General features: G+C 48.5%; 10 non-coding genes across 10 annotated transcripts; all 10 read left to right on the top strand.

Moving 5' to 3' along the window:
• Positions 1-884: 884 nt before the first annotated feature.
• Positions 885-1,075, top strand: LOC142699869 (U2 spliceosomal RNA). The gene has a single exon (XR_012866444.1). It is a non-coding gene; the product is annotated as a U2 spliceosomal RNA (small nuclear RNA).
• A 1,299-nt stretch (positions 1,076-2,374) lies between these two features.
• On the top strand, positions 2,375-2,565 carry LOC142699868 (U2 spliceosomal RNA). The gene has a single exon (XR_012866443.1). It is a non-coding gene; the product is annotated as a U2 spliceosomal RNA (small nuclear RNA).
• Positions 2,566-3,829: 1,264 nt separating this feature from the next.
• Positions 3,830-4,020, top strand: LOC142699867 (U2 spliceosomal RNA). The gene has a single exon (XR_012866442.1). It is a non-coding gene; the product is annotated as a U2 spliceosomal RNA (small nuclear RNA).
• A 1,276-nt stretch (positions 4,021-5,296) lies between these two features.
• LOC142699865 (U2 spliceosomal RNA) lies at positions 5,297-5,487 on the top strand. Its single transcript, XR_012866441.1, has one exon. It is a non-coding gene; the product is annotated as a U2 spliceosomal RNA (small nuclear RNA).
• A 6,603-nt stretch (positions 5,488-12,090) lies between these two features.
• On the top strand, positions 12,091-12,281 carry LOC142699864 (U2 spliceosomal RNA). Its single transcript, XR_012866440.1, has one exon. It is a non-coding gene; the product is annotated as a U2 spliceosomal RNA (small nuclear RNA).
• Positions 12,282-13,573: 1,292 nt separating this feature from the next.
• Positions 13,574-13,764, top strand: LOC142699863 (U2 spliceosomal RNA). Its single transcript, XR_012866439.1, has one exon. It is a non-coding gene; the product is annotated as a U2 spliceosomal RNA (small nuclear RNA).
• Positions 13,765-15,064: 1,300 nt separating this feature from the next.
• On the top strand, positions 15,065-15,255 carry LOC142699862 (U2 spliceosomal RNA). Its single transcript, XR_012866438.1, has one exon. It is a non-coding gene; the product is annotated as a U2 spliceosomal RNA (small nuclear RNA).
• Positions 15,256-16,543: 1,288 nt separating this feature from the next.
• On the top strand, positions 16,544-16,734 carry LOC142699860 (U2 spliceosomal RNA). The gene has a single exon (XR_012866436.1). It is a non-coding gene; the product is annotated as a U2 spliceosomal RNA (small nuclear RNA).
• A 1,300-nt stretch (positions 16,735-18,034) lies between these two features.
• LOC142699859 (U2 spliceosomal RNA) lies at positions 18,035-18,225 on the top strand. Its single transcript, XR_012866435.1, has one exon. It is a non-coding gene; the product is annotated as a U2 spliceosomal RNA (small nuclear RNA).
• Positions 18,226-19,509: 1,284 nt separating this feature from the next.
• LOC142699858 (U2 spliceosomal RNA) lies at positions 19,510-19,700 on the top strand. The gene has a single exon (XR_012866434.1). It is a non-coding gene; the product is annotated as a U2 spliceosomal RNA (small nuclear RNA).
• Positions 19,701-20,436: the final 736 nt, after the last annotated feature.

Raw genomic sequence — 20,436 nt, 5'->3', positions numbered from 1 at the left:
AAGCAGCCCGCCCGCTCGCCTGCCCGCCACAATGGACCTACCTGTGTACACTAGATGGATGTGATGGAATGTACTGTCGTCCCTACATTTCAAGAAGAAGTAAGAATTGCAGTTGCAACAAAGCCTTGCTTGCCTACAAAGAGAGCAGCAATTTGGATTTGTTACTATGTTACCTAGAAGAATAACAAACTGTGCAAGGATGGAGGTTGTAGGAGCAAGGAGAAGTTGTCTGTAAAGTTGGTGGATGCCTATTTTCCATTTTGCAGTCCCTTGTCTCCCTCTTGTGGCCTCCTGGAGGCAACTAGCTGTGCAAAAAAAAGACAGCCTGGCGGCCGGCTGTTGCAGTGTTGCCCTCTCAGGCAACACTGAGTGACTGACTGAGCCTCACCGTCTTATATAAAGTTCAGACGGAACTTTGCACGTGTCATAGTGGAGCCCTCAGGATTCCAGAGCCAGCTTTCTGACATCATAATGGGGCCTCAGAGATAAAAGCCTGGGCCCAGGCAGTGTTGGTCAGTGCTGCTCAGCAGGCAGCACTGGACTGGACTGGATTACAGCTGATACAAGGTGTGAAGGAACAAGGGGTGGCTGTGGGCATGCACTTGCTGCCGCTGCCAGTGTTTATCTGCATGGCAGCAGGGCATTTGGGCGTTGCCAGGAAGGCGTTTTTATGTAGATTCCTCCTCTTTCAGCACTGCATTGTGGTGCAAGCAAAAGAAGCAAGTCCTGTCTGGCTTCCTCTCCGGCCTTTATTCACCTCCCGTGTAGCTGTGAGTGTGTGAGCCTGCAGGGCCCCATGGAATTGCCTAGAAGTAGGCTGAATCGCTGCAAGGGCTGAACAGCAGTATCGGGCAGGCTCGGGCAACGCGCGGCCCGTTCAGGTTATCGCTTCTCGGCCTTTTGGCTAAGATCAAGTGTAGTATCTGTTCTTATCAGTTTAATATCTGATACGTCCCCTATCTGGGGACCATATATTAAATGGATTTTTAGAACAGGGAGATGGAAATAGAGCTTGCTCTGTCCACTCCACGCATTGACCTGGTATTGCAGTATTTCCAGGACCGGTGCACCCTTTCCTTATGTGTTGACTAAAAGCAGATTCCAAAAGTGTTTTTTGTCTTTGCTATTGTTTCTGTCTTTCTGAAGGGATCTCCCCTTTTAATCCCATTATTTCAACACCTGTTGGACAATGCATGAGTGATAATGAGCTCATTGATTAAATGCAATTAATGAATAGATTGCCACCTCTTGTTGTGTGTCGTCTGTGTTTCTGTGTTTCCGGCATTTCACATTGGAACACCTCATTCACCTTCCTTGTCTTCTCTCCGCCCTCCCTTTTAGGTAAGTTAAAGAGCTGCACCTGAGCCAGCCACTGATTGATTGATTGATTGATTGATTGATTGATTGATTGATTGATTGATGATTGATTGATTGATGCAGCACAACAGTCAAATAGTGGAGTGGAGTAGGGGAACAGCAAACAGCCAATAAAGCAGCCCGCCCGCTCGCCTGCCCGCCACAATGGACCTACCTGTGTACACTAGATGGATGTGATGGAATGTACTGTCGTCCCTACATTTCAAGAAGAAGTAAGAATTGCAGTTGCAACAAAGCCTTGCTTGCCTACAAAGAGAGCAGCAATTTGGATTTGTTACTATGTTACCTAGAAGAATAACAAACTGTGCAAGGATGGATGTTGTAGGAGCAAGGAGAAGTTGTCTGTAAAGTTGGTGGATGCCTATTTTCCATTTTGCAGTCCCTTGTCTCCCTCTTGTGGCCTCCTGGAGGCAACTAGCTGTGCAAAAAAAAGACAGCCTGGCGGCCGGCTGTTGCAGTGTTGCCCTCTCAGGCAACACTGAGTGACTGACTGAGCCTCACCGTCTTATATAAAGTTCAGACGGAACTTTGCACGTGTCATAGTGGAGCCCTCAGGATTCCAGAGCCAGCTTTCTGACATCATAATGGGGCCTCAGAGATAAAAGCCTGGGCCCAGGCAGTGTTGGTCAGTGCTGCTCAGCAGGCAGCACTGGACTGGACTGGATTACAGCTGATACAAGGTGTGAAGGAACAAGGGGTGGCTGTGGGCATGCACTTGCTGCCGCTGCCAGTGTTTATCTGCATGGCAGCAGGGCATTTGGGCGTTGCCAGGAAGGCGTTTTTATGTAGATTCCTCCTCTTTCAGCACTGCATTGTGGTGCAAGCAAAAGAAGCAAATCCTGTCTGGCTTCCTCTCCGGCCTTTATTCACCTCCCGTGTAGCTGTGAGTGTGTGAGCCTGCAGGGCCCCATGGAATTGCCTAGAAGTAGGCTGAATCGCTGCAAGGGCTGAACAGCAGTATCGGGCAGGCTCGGGCAACGCGCGGCCCGTTCGGGTTATCGCTTCTCGGCCTTTTGGCTAAGATCAAGTGTAGTATCTGTTCTTATCAGTTTAATATCTGATACGTCCCCTATCTGGGGACCATATATTAAATGGATTTTTAGAACAGGGAGATGGAAATAGAGCTTGCTCTGTCCACTCCACGCATTGACCTGGTATTGCAGTATTTCCAGGACCGGTGCACCCTTTCCTTATGTGTTGACTAAAAGCAGATTCCAAAAGTGTTTTTTGTCTTTGCTATTGTTTCTGTCTTTCTGAAGGGATCTCCCCTTTTAATCCCATTATTTCAACACCTGTTGGACAATGCATGAGTGATAATGAGCTCATTGATTAAATGCAATTAATGAATAGATTGCCACCTCTTGTTGTGTGTCGTCTGTGTTTCTGTGTTTCCGGCATTTCACATTGGAACACCTCATTCACCTTCCTTGTCTTCTCTCCGCCCTCCCTTTTAGGTAAGTTAAAGAGCTGCACCTGAGCCAGCCACTGATTGATTGATTGATTGATTGATTGATGCAGCACAACAGTCAAATAGTGGAGTGGAGTAGGGGAACAGCAAACAGCCAATAAAGCAGCCCGCCCGCTCGCCTGCCCGCCACAATGGACCTACCTGTGTACACTAGATGGATGTGATGGAATGTACTGTCGTCCCTACATTTCAAGAAGAAGTAAGAATTGCAGTTGCAACAAAGCCTTGCTTGCCTACAAAGAGAGCAGCAATTTGGATTTGTTACTATGTTACCTAGAAGAATAACAAACTGTGCAAGGATGGAGGTTGTAGGAGCAAGGAGAAGTTGTCTGTAAAGTTGGTGGATGCCTATTTTCCATTTTGCAGTCCCTTGTCTCCCTCTTGTGGCCTCCTGGAGGCAACTAGCTGTGCAAAAAAAAGACAGCCTGGCGGCCGGCTGTTGCAGTGTTGCCCTCTCAGGCAACACTGAGTGACTGACTGAGCCTCACCGTCTTATATAAAGTTCAGACGGAACTTTGCACGTGTCATAGTGGAGCCCTCAGGATTCCAGAGCCAGCTTTCTGACATCATAATGGGGCCTCAGAGATAAAAGCCTGGGCCCAGGCAGTGTTGGTCAGTGCTGCTCAGCAGGCAGCACTGGACTGGACTGGATTACAGCTGATACAAGGTGTGAAGGAACAAGGGGTGGCTGTGGGCATGCACTTGCTGCCGCTGCCAGTGTTTATCTGCATGGCAGCAGGGCATTTGGGCGTTGCCAGGAAGGCGTTTTTATGTAGATTCCTCCTCTTTCAGCACTGCATTGTGGTGCAAGCAAAAGAAGCAAATCCTGTCTGGCTTCCTCTCCGGCCTTTATTCACCTCCCGTGTAGCTGTGAGTGTGTGAGCCTGCAGGGCCCCATGGAATTGCCTAGAAGTAGGCTGAATCGCTGCAAGGGCTGAACAGCAGTATCGGGCAGGCTCGGGCAACGCGCGGCCCGTTCGGGTTATCGCTTCTCGGCCTTTTGGCTAAGATCAAGTGTAGTATCTGTTCTTATCAGTTTAATATCTGATACGTCCCCTATCTGGGGACCATATATTAAATGGATTTTTAGAACAGGGAGATGGAAATAGAGCTTGCTCTGTCCACTCCACGCATTGACCTGGTATTGCAGTATTTCCAGGACCGGTGCACCCTTTCCTTATGTGTTGACTAAAAGCAGATTCCAAAAGTGTTTTTTGTCTTTGCTATTGTTTCTGTCTTTCTGAAGGGATCTCCCCTTTTAATCCCATTATTTCAACACCTGTTGGACAATGCATGAGTGATAATGAGCTCATTGATTAAATGCAATTAATGAATAGATTGCCACCTCTTGTTGTGTGTCGTCTGTGTTTCTGTGTTTCCGGCATTTCACATTGGAACACCTCATTCACCTTCCTTGTCTTCTCTCCGCCCTCCCTTTTAGGTAAGTTAAAGAGCTGCACCTGAGCCAGCCACTGATTGATTGATTGATTGATTGATTGATTGATTGATTGATGCAGCACAACAGTCAAATAGTGGAGTGGAGTAGGGGAACAGCAAACAGCCAATAAAGCAGCCCGCCCGCTCGCCTGCCCGCCACAATGGACCTACCTGTGTACACTAGATGGATGTGATGGAATGTACTGTCGTCCCTACATTTCAAGAAGAAGTAAGAATTGCAGTTGCAACAAAGCCTTGCTTGCCTACAAAGAGAGCAGCAATTTGGATTTGTTACTATGTTACCTAGAAGAATAACAAACTGTGCAAGGATGGAGGTTGTAGGAGCAAGGAGAAGTTGTCTGTAAAGTTGGTGGATGCCTATTTTCCATTTTGCAGTCCCTTGTCTCCCTCTTGTGGCCTCCTGGAGGCAACTAGCTGTGCAAAAAAAAGACAGCCTGGCGGCCGGCTGTTGCAGTGTTGCCCTCTCAGGCAACACTGAGTGACTGACTGAGCCTCACCGTCTTATATAAAGTTCAGACGGAACTTTGCACGTGTCATAGTGGAGCCCTCAGGATTCCAGAGCCAGCTTTCTGACATCATAATGGGGCCTCAGAGATAAAAGCCTGGGCCCAGGCAGTGTTGGTCAGTGCTGCTCAGCAGGCAGCACTGGACTGGACTGGATTACAGCTGATACAAGGTGTGAAGGAACAAGGGGTGGCTGTGGGCATGCACTTGCTGCCGCTGCCAGTGTTTATCTGCATGGCAGCAGGGCATTTGGGCGTTGCCAGGAAGGCGTTTTTATGTAGATTCCTCCTCTTTCAGCACTGCATTGTGGTGCAAGCAAAAGAAGCAAATCCTGTCTGGCTTCCTCTCCGGCCTTTATTCACCTCCCGTGTAGCTGTGAGTGTGTGAGCCTGCAGGGCCCCATGGAATTGCCTAGAAGTAGGCTGAATCGCTGCAAGGGCTGAACAGCAGTATCGGGCAGGCTCGGGCAACGCGCGGCCCGTTCGGGTTATCGCTTCTCGGCCTTTTGGCTAAGATCAAGTGTAGTATCTGTTCTTATCAGTTTAATATCTGATACGTCCCCTATCTGGGGACCATATATTAAATGGATTTTTAGAACAGGGAGATGGAAATAGAGCTTGCTCTGTCCACTCCACGCATTGACCTGGTATTGCAGTATTTCCAGGACCGGTGCACCCTTTCCTTATGTGTTGACTAAAAGCAGATTCCAAAAGTGTTTTTTGTCTTTGCTATTGTTTCTGTCTTTCTGAAGGGATCTCCCCTTTTAATCCCATTATTTCAACACCTGTTGGACAATGCATGAGTGATAATGAGCTCATTGATTAAATGCAATTAATGAATAGATTGCCACCTCTTGTTGTGTGTCGTCTGTGTTTCTGTGTTTCCGGCATTTCACATTGGAACACCTCATTCACCTTCCTTGTCTTCTCTCCGCCCTCCCTTTTAGGTAAGTTAAAGAGCTGCACCTGAGCCAGCCACTGATTGATTGATTGATTGATTGATTGATTGATTGATTGATTGATTGATTGATGCAGCACAACAGTCAAATAGTGGAGTGGAGTAGGGGAACAGCAAACAGCCAATAAAGCAGCCCGCCCGCTCGCCTGCCCGCCACAATGGACCTACCCAGGGCTGCCATCAGGAATTTCTGGGCCCCATACTGCCAATGAGTCTGGGCCCCCGCCCCCCTCGTTATTAGGAGGGGGGGGGGTGAAATGTAAAGGGGCGGGAGGTAGGGCACATTAAAAAGAAAACTCTTTGGAGGAGCAGGGCAGAGACAGGAGGTGGGTGTCGGAGGGCAAAGGGGAGAAACTAAGTGCCAGGGCTGGGAGAACTGAAGGTAGCAGTGGTAGCCAGGGGGGAGACGCAACCTCACAGGGGCTCTGTGGAGTGACAAGGAAGAGACAAGAGACAGCGGCTCTGTGGGGGGCAAAAAGGGAAAGTGAGTGTGTGTGTATGTGTGTGTGTGTGTGTGTGTGTGTGTGTATGTACAATCTGTCAGGGTGTAGGAGGGCAATATAAACAAAAATCATTGCACTGAAGCCCTATACACAGCAGAGTCACTCACCAAAATGTAGTCCCTAAGATCTCCCACCGCCACGGGCATGTCTGGATGATGCTTTTGCATTCTCTTCACACGCTGCACACACGTTATCTGTGTGTAGCGCTATCTACAGGGGGCTGTGTGTGGCGCTATCTGCAGGGGTGGGTGAGGCGCTATCTACAGGGGGGGGGTGTGGCGCTATCTACAGGGTGGGTGTGGCGCTATCTACATGGGATTGTGTGGCGCTATCTACATGGGATTGTGTGGTGCTATCTACAGGGGGCAGTGTGTGACACTATCTACAGGGGAGTGTGTGTGTGGCGCTATCTACAGGGGGTATGTTCGGCGCTAACTACAGGGGAGTGTGTGGCACTCTCTACAGGGGATTCCAGTCCAGGAGGAGACCCTGACCTCACTGTCCATATATGGACAGTGACCTCAGGGGCTACCTCTAGGAGAGGAATGCCCGACCAGAGTGTCGGCAACTCTCTGGCCGGGGATTCCGCTCCTGGATGGGTGAATGGCAGAGCAGGAAGCTGATACTTTCCTGCTCTGCCATAGTATTCAATTGTATCTGCATCCTGTGGACGCAGATACAATTGAATATGGCAGTGGCTGAGACATGTCTGGGACAGTAATTTGCCGGGACTGCCTCTTTAGATTCAGGACAGTCCCTGCAAATTCAGGACTGTTGCTAACTATGCCTCCAGTATAAGCTTTCTCCCCCTACCCAGGTATACTCTCTCCTTCCTCTACCCCTCCCCATGTATAATTTCTCCCCTCCCTTCAGATATCATCACTTTTCACCCAATTATTACCCACCCCCCCCCCCCATTGTATAATGCCTCCTCCAGTGGAGGGATGTCACGATACCAGAATTTGGACTTCGGTACCGATGCTTTGTGTAGTATTGCGATTTCGATAACAAAGCGATACTTTGCCAACAGTAATAAAAAAAAAAAACAGTTCTTCCATTTCTTATGTGAGGCGCGAGGTGTGATGGTAAATTTAACCTCCATGTGCCTCACATTAATAGTAATTAACCCCATCATGTTCCTCAATTATAAAGGGTTAATGTGTAAGGTACATGATGGGGTTAATTACTATTAATGTGAGGCATATGGAGGTTCAAAATTCATAATACCTCGTGCCTCACATTAATAAGTGAAAGAAGTTTTTATTTTATTTTTTACAACGTACACATCATAAATGATGCAAAAAAATTGTTGTGCAGGTTATTACGGGCGCGCCAATACTGAATGTGAATATTTTATGTATTGAGACTTATTTTAATGTGTTTTGTAAAAAAGGTGTATGTGTATTTTTTTTTAATTTAACATTACTTTATGTTTTTACTTTCTTTTTGAAACTTTAATGTACTGGTATATATCTATATACGGATAGTACACAGGCAGTTGTTAGGACAGACCTGAGTATGCCCTAACAGGAAATATGGTAAGACAGCCCTGGGGTCCTTCATTGGACCTTGGGCTGTCTGCCCATATATGGTATGTCCCTCAATCGCGTCACAGGGATTCCTGTGACGTGATCCAAGGGGCATCCCCCCTTCTTATTTTCCCCTGAATGCTGCAGTCAGCTTTGATCGCAGCATTCAGGGGAATAGCGACAGAGATGAGAGGTTTCTTTGATCTCTGCCTTTATAGAGTGGGACTGCGGCTGTGTAATACAACCATTGCCCCGCCCCGCACGCGGTCAGCACGAGGTGATGCGGGCGGCGCTGCACTAATGAGCGGCGGTTCAGGCACTGAAGACAGAAGATGTGGGGGTGTTTTGTAGTGCGCCCGCCATGTTCTGTTTTCAGTGCCGCCGCTCATTAGTGCAGCGCTGGCCGCATCACATAATCCTGGCGGCGCGCACATGTCAGGACTCCGGAGCAGGGCCGTGACTGTGTTACACAGCCGCAGCTCCGCTCTCATACATTCATGTATTACAATATTGAGCTGTGCGGCCGCACAGCTTAGTATCGAAATACATGAAATAACGGTATTGAACCGTTTGGGGGTGCACGGTATCGAAACCGTATCGAAGTTTTGATGCATCGTGCATCCCTACTCAAGTGCCATCCGCCCTCCATTATTATCTCCTTCCCACTCTAGCATCATTTCCCTCCCTACCTAATGCCATCTCACTGCCCCATTATCATCTCCCTGCCCCCATTATCATCTCCCTGCCCCCATTATCATCTCCCTGCCCCCATTATCATCTCCCTGCCCCCATTATCATCTCCCTGCCCCATTATCATCTCCCTGCCCCCATTATCATCTCCCTGCCCCCATTATCATCTATCTGCCCCCATTATCATCTCCCTGCCCCATTATCATCTCCCTGCCCCCATTATCATCTCCCTGCCCCCATTATCATCTCCCTGCCCCCATTATCATCTATCTGCCCCCATTATCATCTCCCTGCCCCATTATCATCTCCCTGCCCCCATTATCATCTCCCTGCCCCCATTATCATCTCCCTGCCCCATTATCATCTCCCTGCCCCATTATCATCTCCCTGCCCCCATTATCATCTCCCTGCCCCCATTATCATCTAACTCTACCCCCATTATCATCTCCCTGCCCCCATTATCATCTCCCTGCCCATTATCATCTCCCTGCCCCATTATCATCTCCCTGCCCCCATTATCATCTATCTGCCCCCATTATCATCTCACTGCCCCATTATCATCTCCCTGCCCCCATTATCATCTCCCTGCCCCATTATCATCTCCCTGCCCCATTATCATCTCCCTGCCCCCATTATCATCTATCTGCCCCCATTATCATCTCCCTGCCCCATTATCATCTCCCTGCCCCCATTATCATCTCCCTGCCCCCATTATCATCTATCTGCCCCCATTATCATCTATCTGCCCCATTATCATCTCCCTGCCCCCATTATCATCTCCCTGCCCCATTATCATCTCACTGCCCCATTATCATCTCCCTGCCCCCATTATCATCTCCCTGCCCCATTATCATCTCCCTGCCCCCATTATCATCTCCCTGCCCCCATTATCATCTAACTCTACCCCCATTATCATCTCCCTGCCCCCATTATCATCTCCCTGCCCATTATCATCTCCCTGCACCATTATCATCTCCCTGCCCCCATTATCATCTATCTGCCCCCATTATCATCTATCTGCCCCATTATCATCTCACTGCCCCATTATCATCTCCCTGCCCCCATTATCATCTCCCTGCCCCATTATCATCTCCCTGCCCCATTATCATCTCCCTGCCCCATTATCATCTCCCTGCCCCCATTATCATCTATCTGCCCCCATTATCATCTCCCTGCCCCATTATCATCTCCCTGCCCCCATTATCATCTCCCTGCCCCCATTATCATCTATCTGCCCCCATTATCATCTATCTGCCCCATTATCATCTCCCTGCCCCCATTATCATCTCCCTGCCCCATTATCATCTCACTGCCCCATTATCATCTCCCTGCCCCCATTATCATCTCCCTGCCCCCATTATCATCTCCCTGCCCCCATTATCATCTCCCTGCCCCCATTATCATCTCCCTGCCCCCATTATCATCTCCCTGCCCCATTATCATCTCACTGCCCCATTATCATCTCCCTGCCCCCATTATCATCTCCCTGCCCCATTATCATCTCCCTGCCCCCATTATCATCTCCCTGCCCCCATTATCATCTCCCTGCCCCCATTATCATCTCACTGCCCCATTATCATCTCCCTGCCCCCATTATCATCTCCCTGCCCCCATTATCATCTCACTGCCCCCATTATCATCTCCCTGCCCCCATTATCATCTCCCTGCCTCATTATCATCTCCCTGCCCCCATTATCATCTCCCTGCCCCATTATCATCTCCCTGCCCCCATTATCATCTCCCTGCCCCATTATCATCTCACTGCCCCATTATCATCTCCCTGCCCCCATTATCATCTCCCTGCCCCCATTATCATCTCCCTGCCCCCATTATCATCTCCCTGCCCCCATTATCATCTCCCTGCTCCCATTATCATCTCCCTGCCCCATTATCATCTCCCTGCCCCCATTATTATCTCCCTGCCCCCATTATCATCTCACTGCCCCATTATCATCTCCCTGCCCCATTATCATCTCCCTGCCCCCATTATCATCTCCCTGCCCCCATTATCATCTCCCTGCCCCCATTATCATCTCCCTGCTCCCATTATCATCTCCCTGCCCCCATTATCATCTAACTCTACCCCATCCCCATAGAAAGCAAAAATCTTCCCCACGTCTGTATTAGTTCACACTGCAGCATAGGATTGTATCACTATCAGCTCCACGACGGCTCTTTTCTCCTGTCCTGTGTAAACAGAGGGAGAAGACAGGTTTATTGCACATGTTACACAGGACGGGAGATAAGAGCCGTAGAGCTGATACAATCCTACGCTGCAGTGTTAACATAATACAGAGGTGGGGAAGATATTTACTTTCTATGGGGGCAGGAGGAGATTTTTTCAGGAGGCTCCGGGCAGCAGCAGCCGGACACAGACATAAGTTAGTACTCACTGTGTCTGAAGAAGAAGACGACGACTGCTGCTGCTGGACGTATCCTCCGAGGCTGAGCTCATAACTCCCGCTGCTGTGATGTCTCCACCCCTTGTCTCCTCCCCACACGCTGTCACACTGTTGCGGAGGAGGAGGGGCAGGCACATGTCACTCTCCAGCGGGCACTTACGGTTTTATTCTGATGTAATGAACGGGCCCCTGCTTCGTGATGGGACCTGTTCCTTTCACCGAAATGAAATCGTAAGAGTCACACTGCCGTGAGTATATTAATTCCAGCGACAGAGTGCGGGCCCCTTTTTTTTTAATTTATGCCCGGGCCCCTCACTGCAGTACCCCCAGTCCCCCCCTGATGGCGGCCCTGGACCTACCTGTGTACACTAGATGGATGTGATGGAATGTACTGTCGTCCCTACATTTCAAGAAGAAGTAAGAATTGCAGTTGCAACAAAGCCTTGCTTGCCTACAAAGAGAGCAGCAATTTGGATTTGTTACTATGTTACCTAGAAGAATAACAAACTGTGCAAGGATGGAGGTTGTAGGAGCAAGGAGAAGTTGTCTGTAAAGTTGGTGGATGCCTATTTTCCATTTTGCAGTCCCTTGTCTCCCTCTTGTGGCCTCCTGGAGGCAACTAGCTGTGCAAAAAAAAGACAGCCTGGCGGCCGGCTGTTGCAGTGTTGCCCTCTCAGGCAACACTGAGTGACTGACTGAGCCTCACCGTCTTATATAAAGTTCAGACGGAACTTTGCACGTGTCATAGTGGAGCCCTCAGGATTCCAGAGCCAGCTTTCTGACATCATAATGGGGCCTCAGAGATAAAAGCCTGGGCCCAGGCAGTGTTGGTCAGTGCTGCTCAGCAGGCAGCACTGGACTGGACTGGATTACAGCTGATACAAGGTGTGAAGGAACAAGGGGTGGCTGTGGGCATGCACTTGCTGCCGCTGCCAGTGTTTATCTGCATGGCAGCAGGGCATTTGGGCGTTGCCAGGAAGGCGTTTTTATGTAGATTCCTCCTCTTTCAGCACTGCATTGTGGTGCAAGCAAAAGAAGCAAATCCTGTCTGGCTTCCTCTCCGGCCTTTATTCACCTCCCGTGTAGCTGTGAGTGTGTGAGCCTGCAGGGCCCCATGGAATTGCCTAGAAGTAGGCTGAATCGCTGCAAGGGCTGAACAGCAGTATCGGGCAGGCTCGGGCAACGCGCGGCCCGTTCGGGTTATCGCTTCTCGGCCTTTTGGCTAAGATCAAGTGTAGTATCTGTTCTTATCAGTTTAATATCTGATACGTCCCCTATCTGGGGACCATATATTAAATGGATTTTTAGAACAGGGAGATGGAAATAGAGCTTGCTCTGTCCACTCCACGCATTGACCTGGTATTGCAGTATTTCCAGGACCGGTGCACCCTTTCCTTATGTGTTGACTAAAAGCAGATTCCAAAAGTGTTTTTTGTCTTTGCTATTGTTTCTGTCTTTCTGAAGGGATCTCCCCTTTTAATCCCATTATTTCAACACCTGTTGGACAATGCATGAGTGATAATGAGCTCATTGATTAAATGCAATTAATGAATAGATTGCCACCTCTTGTTGTGTGTCGTCTGTGTTTCTGTGTTTCCGGCATTTCACATTGGAACACCTCATTCACCTTCCTTGTCTTCTCTCCGCCCTCCCTTTTAGGTAAGTTAAAGAGCTGCACCTGAGCCAGCCACTGATTGATTGATTGATTGATTGATTGATTGATTGATTGATTGATTGATTGATTGATGCAGCACAACAGTCAAATAGTGGAGTGGAGTAGGGGAACAGCAAACAGCCAATAAAGCAGCCCGCCCGCTCGCCTGCCCGCCACAATGGACCTACCTGTGTACACTAGATGGATGTGATGGAATGTACTGTCGTCCCTACATTTCAAGAAGAAGTAAGAATTGCAGTTGCAACAAAGCCTTGCTTGCCTACAAAGAGAGCAGCAATTTGGATTTGTTACTATGTTACCTAGAAGAATAACAAACTGTGCAAGGATGGAGGTTGTAGGAGCAAGGAGAAGTTGTCTGTAAAGTTGGTGGATGCCTATTTTCCATTTTGCAGTCCCTTGTCTCCCTCTTGTGGCCTCCTGGAGGCAACTAGCTGTGCAAAAAAAAGACAGCCTGGCGGCCGGCTGTTGCAGTGTTGCCCTCTCAGGCAACACTGAGTGACTGACTGAGCCTCACCGTCTTATATAAAGTTCAGACGGAACTTTGCACGTGTCATAGTGGAGCCCTCAGGATTCCAGAGCCAGCTTTCTGACATCATAATGGGGCCTCAGAGATAAAAGCCTGGGCCCAGGCAGTGTTGGTCAGTGCTGCTCAGCAGGCAGCACTGGACTGGACTGGATTACAGCTGATACAAGGTGTGAAGGAACAAGGGGTGGCTGTGGGCATGCACTTGCTGCCGCTGCCAGTGTTTATCTGCATGGCAGCAGGGCATTTGGGCGTTGCCAGGAAGGCGTTTTTATGTAGATTCCTCCTCTTTCAGCACTGCATTGTGGTGCAAGCAAAAGAAGCAAATCCTGTCTGGCTTCCTCTCCGGCCTTTATTCACCTCCCGTGTAGCTGTGAGTGTGTGAGCCTGCAGGGCCCCATGGAATTGCCTCGAAGTAGGCTGAATCGCTGCAAGGGCTGAACAGCAGTATCGGGCAGGCTCGGGCAACGCGCGGCCCGTTCGGGTTATCGCTTCTCGGCCTTTTGGCTAAGATCAAGTGTAGTATCTGTTCTTATCAGTTTAATATCTGATACGTCCCCTATCTGGGGACCATATATTAAATGGATTTTTAGAACAGGGAGATGGAAATAGAGCTTGCTCTGTCCACTCCACGCATTGACCTGGTATTGCAGTATTTCCAGGACCGGTGCACCCTTTCCTTATGTGTTGACTAAAAGCAGATTCCAAAAGTGTTTTTTGTCTTTGCTATTGTTTCTGTCTTTCTGAAGGGATCTCCCCTTTTAATCCCATTATTTCAACACCTGTTGGACAATGCATGAGTGATAATGAGCTCATTGATTAAATGCAATTAATGAATAGATTGCCACCTCTTGTTGTGTGTCGTCTGTGTTTCTGTGTTTCCGGCATTTCACATTGGAACACCTCATTCACCTTCCTTGTCTTCTCTCCGCCCTCCCTTTTAGGTAAGTTAAAGAGCTGCACCTGAGCCAGCCACTGATTGATTGATTGATTGATTGATTGATTGATTGATTGATTGATTGATTGATTGATTGATTGATGCAGCACAACAGTCAAATAGTGGAGTGGAGTAGGGGAACAGCAAACAGCCAATAAAGCAGCCCGCCCGCTCGCCTGCCCGCCACAATGGACCTACCTGTGTACACTAGATGGATGTGATGGAATGTACTGTCGTCCCTACATTTCAAGAAGAAGTAAGAATTGCAGTTGCAACAAAGCCTTGCTTGCCTACAAAGAGAGCAGCAATTTGGATTTGTTACTATGTTACCTAGAAGAATAACAAACTGTGCAAGGATGGAGGTTGTAGGAGCAAGGAGAAGTTGTCTGTAAAGTTGGTGGATGCCTATTTTCCATTTTGCAGTCCCTTGTCTCCCTCTTGTGGCCTCCTGGAGGCAACTAGCTGTGCAAAAAAAAGACAGCCTGGCGGCCGGCTGTTGCAGTGTTGCCCTCTCAGGCAACACTGAGTGACTGACTGAGCCTCACCGTCTTATATAAAGTTCAGACGGAACTTTGCACGTGTCATAGTGGAGCCCTCAGGATTCCAGAGCCAGCTTTCTGACATCATAATGGGGCCTCAGAGATAAAAGCCTGGGCCCAGGCAGTGTTGGTCAGTGCTGCTCAGCAGGCAGCACTGGACTGGACTGGATTACAGCTGATACAAGGTGTGAAGGAACAAGGGGTGGCTGTGGGCATGCACTTGCTGCCGCTGCCAGTGTTTATCTGCATGGCAGCAGGGCATTTGGGCGTTGCCAGGAAGGCGTTTTTATGTAGATTCCTCCTCTTTCAGCACTGCATTGTGGTGCAAGCAAAAGAAGCAAATCCTGTCTGGCTTCCTCTCCGGCCTTTATTCACCTCCCGTGTAGCTGTGAGTGTGTGAGCCTGCAGGGCCCCATGGAATTGCCTAGAAGTAGGCTGAATCGCTGCAAGGGCTGAACAGCAGTATCGGGCAGGCTCGGGCAACGCGCGGCCCGTTCGGGTTATCGCTTCTCGGCCTTTTGGCTAAGATCAAGTGTAGTATCTGTTCTTATCAGTTTAATATCTGATACGTCCCCTATCTGGGGACCATATATTAAATGGATTTTTAGAACAGGGAGATGGAAATAGAGCTTGCTCTGTCCACTCCACGCATTGACCTGGTATTGCAGTATTTCCAGGACCGGTGCACCCTTTCCTTATGTGTTGACTAAAAGCAGATTCCAAAAGTGTTTTTTGTCTTTGCTATTGTTTCTGTCTTTCTGAAGGGATCTCCCCTTTTAATCCCATTATTTCAACACCTGTTGGACAATGCATGAGTGATAATGAGCTCATTGATTAAATGCAATTAATGAATAGATTGCCACCTCTTGTTGTGTGTCGTCTGTGTTTCTGTGTTTCCGGCATTTCACATTGGAACACCTCATTCACCTTCCTTGTCTTCTCTCCGCCCTCCCTTTTAGGTAAGTTAAAGAGCTGCACCTGAGCCAGCCACTGATTGATTGATTGATTGATTGATTGATTGATTGATTGATTGATTGATTGATGCAGCACAACAGTCAAATAGTGGAGTGGAGTAGGGGAACAGCAAACAGCCAATAAAGCAGCCCGCCCGCTCGCCTGCCCGCCACAATGGACCTACCTGTGTACACTAGATGGATGTGATGGAATGTACTGTCGTCCCTACATTTCAAGAAGAAGTAAGAATTGCAGTTGCAACAAAGCCTTGCTTGCCTACAAAGAGAGCAGCAATTTGGATTTGTTACTATGTTACCTAGAAGAATAACAAACTGTGCAAGGATGGAGGTTGTAGGAGCAAGGAGAAGTTGTCTGTAAAGTTGGTGGATGCCTATTTTCCATTTTGCAGTCCCTTGTCTCCCTCTTGTGGCCTCCTGGAGGCAACTAGCTGTGCAAAAAAAAGACAGCCTGGCGGCCGGCTGTTGCAGTGTTGCCCTCTCAGGCAACACTGAGTGACTGACTGAGCCTCACCGTCTTATATAAAGTTCAGACGGAACTTTGCACGTGTCATAGTGGAGCCCTCAGGATTCCAGAGCCAGCTTTCTGACATCATAATGGGGCCTCAGAGATAAAAGCCTGGGCCCAGGCAGTGTTGGTCAGTGCTGCTCAGCAGGCAGCACTGGACTGGACTGGATTACAGCTGATACAAGGTGTGAAGGAACAAGGGGTGGCTGTGGGCATGCACTTGCTGCCGCTGCCAGTGTTTATCTGCATGGCAGCAGGGCATTTGGGCGTTGCCAGGAAGGCGTTTTTATGTAGATTCCTCCTCTTTCAGCACTGCATTGTGGTGCAAGCAAAAGAAGCAAATCCTGTCTGGCTTCCTCTCCGGCCTTTATTCACCTCCCGTGTAGCTGTGAGTGTGTGAGCCTGCAGGGCCCCATGGAATTGCCTAGAAGTAGGCTGAATCGCTGCAAGGGCTGAACAGCAGTATCGGGCAGGCTCGGGCAACGCGCGGCCCGTTCGGGTTATCGCTTCTCGGCCTTTTGGCTAAGATCAAGTGTAGTATCTGTTCTTATCAGTTTAATATCTGATACGTCCCCTATCTGGGGACCATATATTAAATGGATTTTTAGAACAGGGAGATGGAAATAGAGCTTGCTCTGTCCACTCCACGCATTGACCTGGTATTGCAGTATTTCCAGGACCGGTGCACCCTTTCCTTATGTGTTGACTAAAAGCAGATTCCAAAAGTGTTTTTTGTCTTTGCTATTGTTTCTGTCTTTCTGAAGGGATCTCCCCTTTTAATCCCATTATTTCAACACCTGTTGGACAATGCATGAGTGATAATGAGCTCATTGATTAAATGCAATTAATGAATAGATTGCCACCTCTTGTTGTGTGTCGTCTGTGTTTCTGTGTTTCCGGCATTTCACATTGGAACACCTCATTCACCTTCCTTGTCTTCTCTCCGCCCTCCCTTTTAGGTAAGTTAAAGAGCTGCACCTGAGCCAGCCACTGATTCATTGATTGATTGATTGATTGATTGATTGATTGATTGATTGATTGATTGATTGATTGATGCAGCACAACAGTCAAATAGTGGAGTGGAGTAGGGGAACAGCAAACAGCCAATAAAGCAGCCCGCCCGCTCGCCTGCCCGCCACAATGGACCTACCTGTGTACACTAGATGGATGTGATGGAATGTACTGTCGTCCCTACATTTCAAGAAGAAGTAAGAATTGCAGTTGCAACAAAGCCTTGCTTGCCTACAAAGAGAGCAGCAATTTGGATTTGTTACTATGTTACCTAGAAGAATAACAAACTGTGCAAGGATGGAGGTTGTAGGAGCAAGGAGAAGTTGTCTGTAAAGTTGGTGGATGCCTATTTTCCATTTTGCAGTCCCTTGTCTCCCTCTTGTGGCCTCCTGGAGGCAACTAGCTGTGCAAAAAAAAGACAGCCTGGCGGCCGGCTGTTGCAGTGTTGCCCTCTCAGGCAACACTGAGTGACTGACTGAGCCTCACCGTCTTATATAAAGTTCAGACGGAACTTTGCACGTGTCATAGTGGAGCCCTCAGGATTCCAGAGCCAGCTTTCTGACATCATAATGGGGCCTCAGAGATAAAAGCCTGGGCCCAGGCAGTGTTGGTCAGTGCTGCTCAGCAGGCAGCACTGGACTGGACTGGATTACAGCTGATACAAGGTGTGAAGGAACAAGGGGTGGCTGTGGGCATGCACTTGCTGCCGCTGCCAGTGTTTATCTGCATGGCAGCAGGGCATTTGGGCGTTGCCAGGAAGGCGTTTTTATGTAGATTCCTCCTCTTTCAGCACTGCATTGTGGTGCAAGCAAAAGAAGCAAATCCTGTCTGGCTTCCTCTCCGGCCTTTATTCACCTCCCGTGTAGCTGTGAGTGTGTGAGCCTGCAGGGCCCCATGGAATTGCCTAGAAGTAGGCTGAATCGCTGCAAGGGCTGAACAGCAGTATCGGGCAGGCTCGGGCAACGCGCGGCCCGTTCGGGTTATCGCTTCTCGGCCTTTTGGCTAAGATCAAGTGTAGTATCTGTTCTTATCAGTTTAATATCTGATACGTCCCCTATCTGGGGACCATATATTAAATGGATTTTTAGAACAGGGAGATGGAAATAGAGCTTGCTCTGTCCACTCCACGCATTGACCTGGTATTGCAGTATTTCCAGGACCGGTGCACCCTTTCCTTATGTGTTGACTAAAAGCAGATTCCAAAAGTGTTTTTTGTCTTTGCTATTGTTTCTGTCTTTCTGAAGGGATCTCCCCTTTTAATCCCATTATTTCAACACCTGTTGGACAATGCATGAGTGATAATGAGCTCATTGATTAAATGCAATTAATGAATAGATTGCCACCTCTTGTTGTGTGTCGTCTGTGTTTCTGTGTTTCCGGCATTTCACATTGGAACACCTCATTCACCTTCCTTGTCTTCTCTCCGCCCTCCCTTTTAGGTAAGTTAAAGAGCTGCACCTGAGCCAGCCACTGATTGATTGATTGATTGATTGATTGATTGATTGATTGATTGATTGATGCAGCACAACAGTCAAATAGTGGAGTGGAGTAGGGGAACAGCAAACAGCCAATAAAGCAGCCCGCCCGCTCGCCTGCCCGCCACAATGGACCTACCTGTGTACACTAGATGGATGTGATGGAATGTACTGTCGTCCCTACATTTCAAGAAGAAGTAAGAATTGCAGTTGCAACAAAACCTTGCTTGCCTACAAAGAGAGCAGCAATTTGGATTTGTTACTATGTTACCTAGAAGAATAACAAACTGTGCAAGGATGGAGGTTGTAGGAGCAAGGAGAAGTTGTCTGTAAAGTTGGTGGATGCCTATTTTCCATTTTGCAGTCCCTTGTCTCCCTCTTGTGGCCTCCTGGAGGCAACTAGCTGTGCAAAAAAAAGACAGCCTGGCGGCCGGCTGTTGCAGTGTTGCCCTCTCAGGCAACACTGAGTGACTGACTGAGCCTCACCGTCTTATATAAAGTTCAGACGGAACTTTGCACGTGTCATAGTGGAGCCCTCAGGATTCCAGAGCCAGCTTTCTGACATCATAATGGGGCCTCAGAGATAAAAGCCTGGGCCCAGGCAGTGTTGGTCAGTGCTGCTCAGCAGGCAGCACTGGACTGGACTGGATTACAGCTGATACAAGGTGTGAAGGAACAAGGGGTGGCTGTGGGCATGCACTTGCTGCCGCTGCCAGTGTTTATCTGCATGGCAGCAGGGCATTTGGGCGTTGCCAGGAAGGCGTTTTTATGTAGATTCCTCCTCTTTCAGCACTGCATTGTGGTGCAAGCAAAAGAAGCAAATCCTGTCTGGCTTCCTCTCCGGCCTTTATTCACCTCCCGTGTAGCTGTGAGTGTGTGAGCCTGCAGGGCCCCATGGAATTGCCTAGAAGTAGGCTGAATCGCTGCAAGGGCTGAACAGCAGTATCGGGCAGGTTCGGGCAACGCGCGGCCCGTTCGGGTTATCGCTTCTCGGCCTTTTGGCTAAGATCAAGTGTAGTATCTGTTCTTATCAGTTTAATATCTGATACGTCCCCTATCTGGGGACCATATATTAAATGGATTTTTAGAACAGGGAGATGGAAATAGAGCTTGCTCTGTCCACTCCACGCATTGACCTGGTATTGCAGTATTTCCAGGACCGGTGCACCCTTTCCTTATGTGTTGACTAAAAGCAGATTCCAAAAGTGTTTTTTGTCTTTGCTATTGTTTCTGTCTTTCTGAAGGGATCTCCCCTTTTAATCCCATTATTTCAACACCTGTTGGACAATGCATGAGTGATAATGAGCGTGATAATGAGCTCATTGATTAAATGCAATTAATGAATAGATTGCCACCTCTTGTTGTGTGTCGTCTGTGTTTCTGTGTTTCCGGCATTTCACATTGGAACACCTCATTCACCTTCCTTGTCTTCTCTCCGCCCTCCCTTTTAGGTAAGTTAAAGAGCTGCACCTGAGCCAGCCACTGATTGATTGATTGATTGATTGATTGATTGATTGATTGATTGATTGATGCAGCACAACAGTCAAATAGTGGAGTGGAGTAGGGGAACAGCAAACAGCCAATAAAGCAGCCCGCCCGCTCGCCTGCCCGCCACAATGGACCTACCTGTGTACACTAGATGGATGTGATGGAATGTACTGTCGTCCCTACATTTCAAGAAGAAGTAAGAATTGCAGTTGCAACAAAGCCTTGCTTGCCTACAAAGAGAGCAGCAATTTGGATTTGTTACTATGTTACCTAGAAGAATAACAAACTGTGCAAGGATGGAGGTTGTAGGAGCAAGGAGAAGTTGTCTGTAAAGTTGGTGGATGCCTATTTTCCATTTTGCAGTCCCTTGTCTCCCTCTTGTGGCCTCCTGGAGGCAACTAGCTGTGCAAAAAAAAGACAG

Source organism: Rhinoderma darwinii, unplaced genomic scaffold, assembly GCF_050947455.1.
Source record: "Rhinoderma darwinii isolate aRhiDar2 unplaced genomic scaffold, aRhiDar2.hap1 Scaffold_1721, whole genome shotgun sequence".
NCBI lineage: Eukaryota > Metazoa > Chordata > Amphibia > Anura > Rhinodermatidae > Rhinoderma > Rhinoderma darwinii.
Note: the sequence above shows the minus strand (reverse complement) of the source record. Positions and strands in the feature narration are given on the sequence as shown.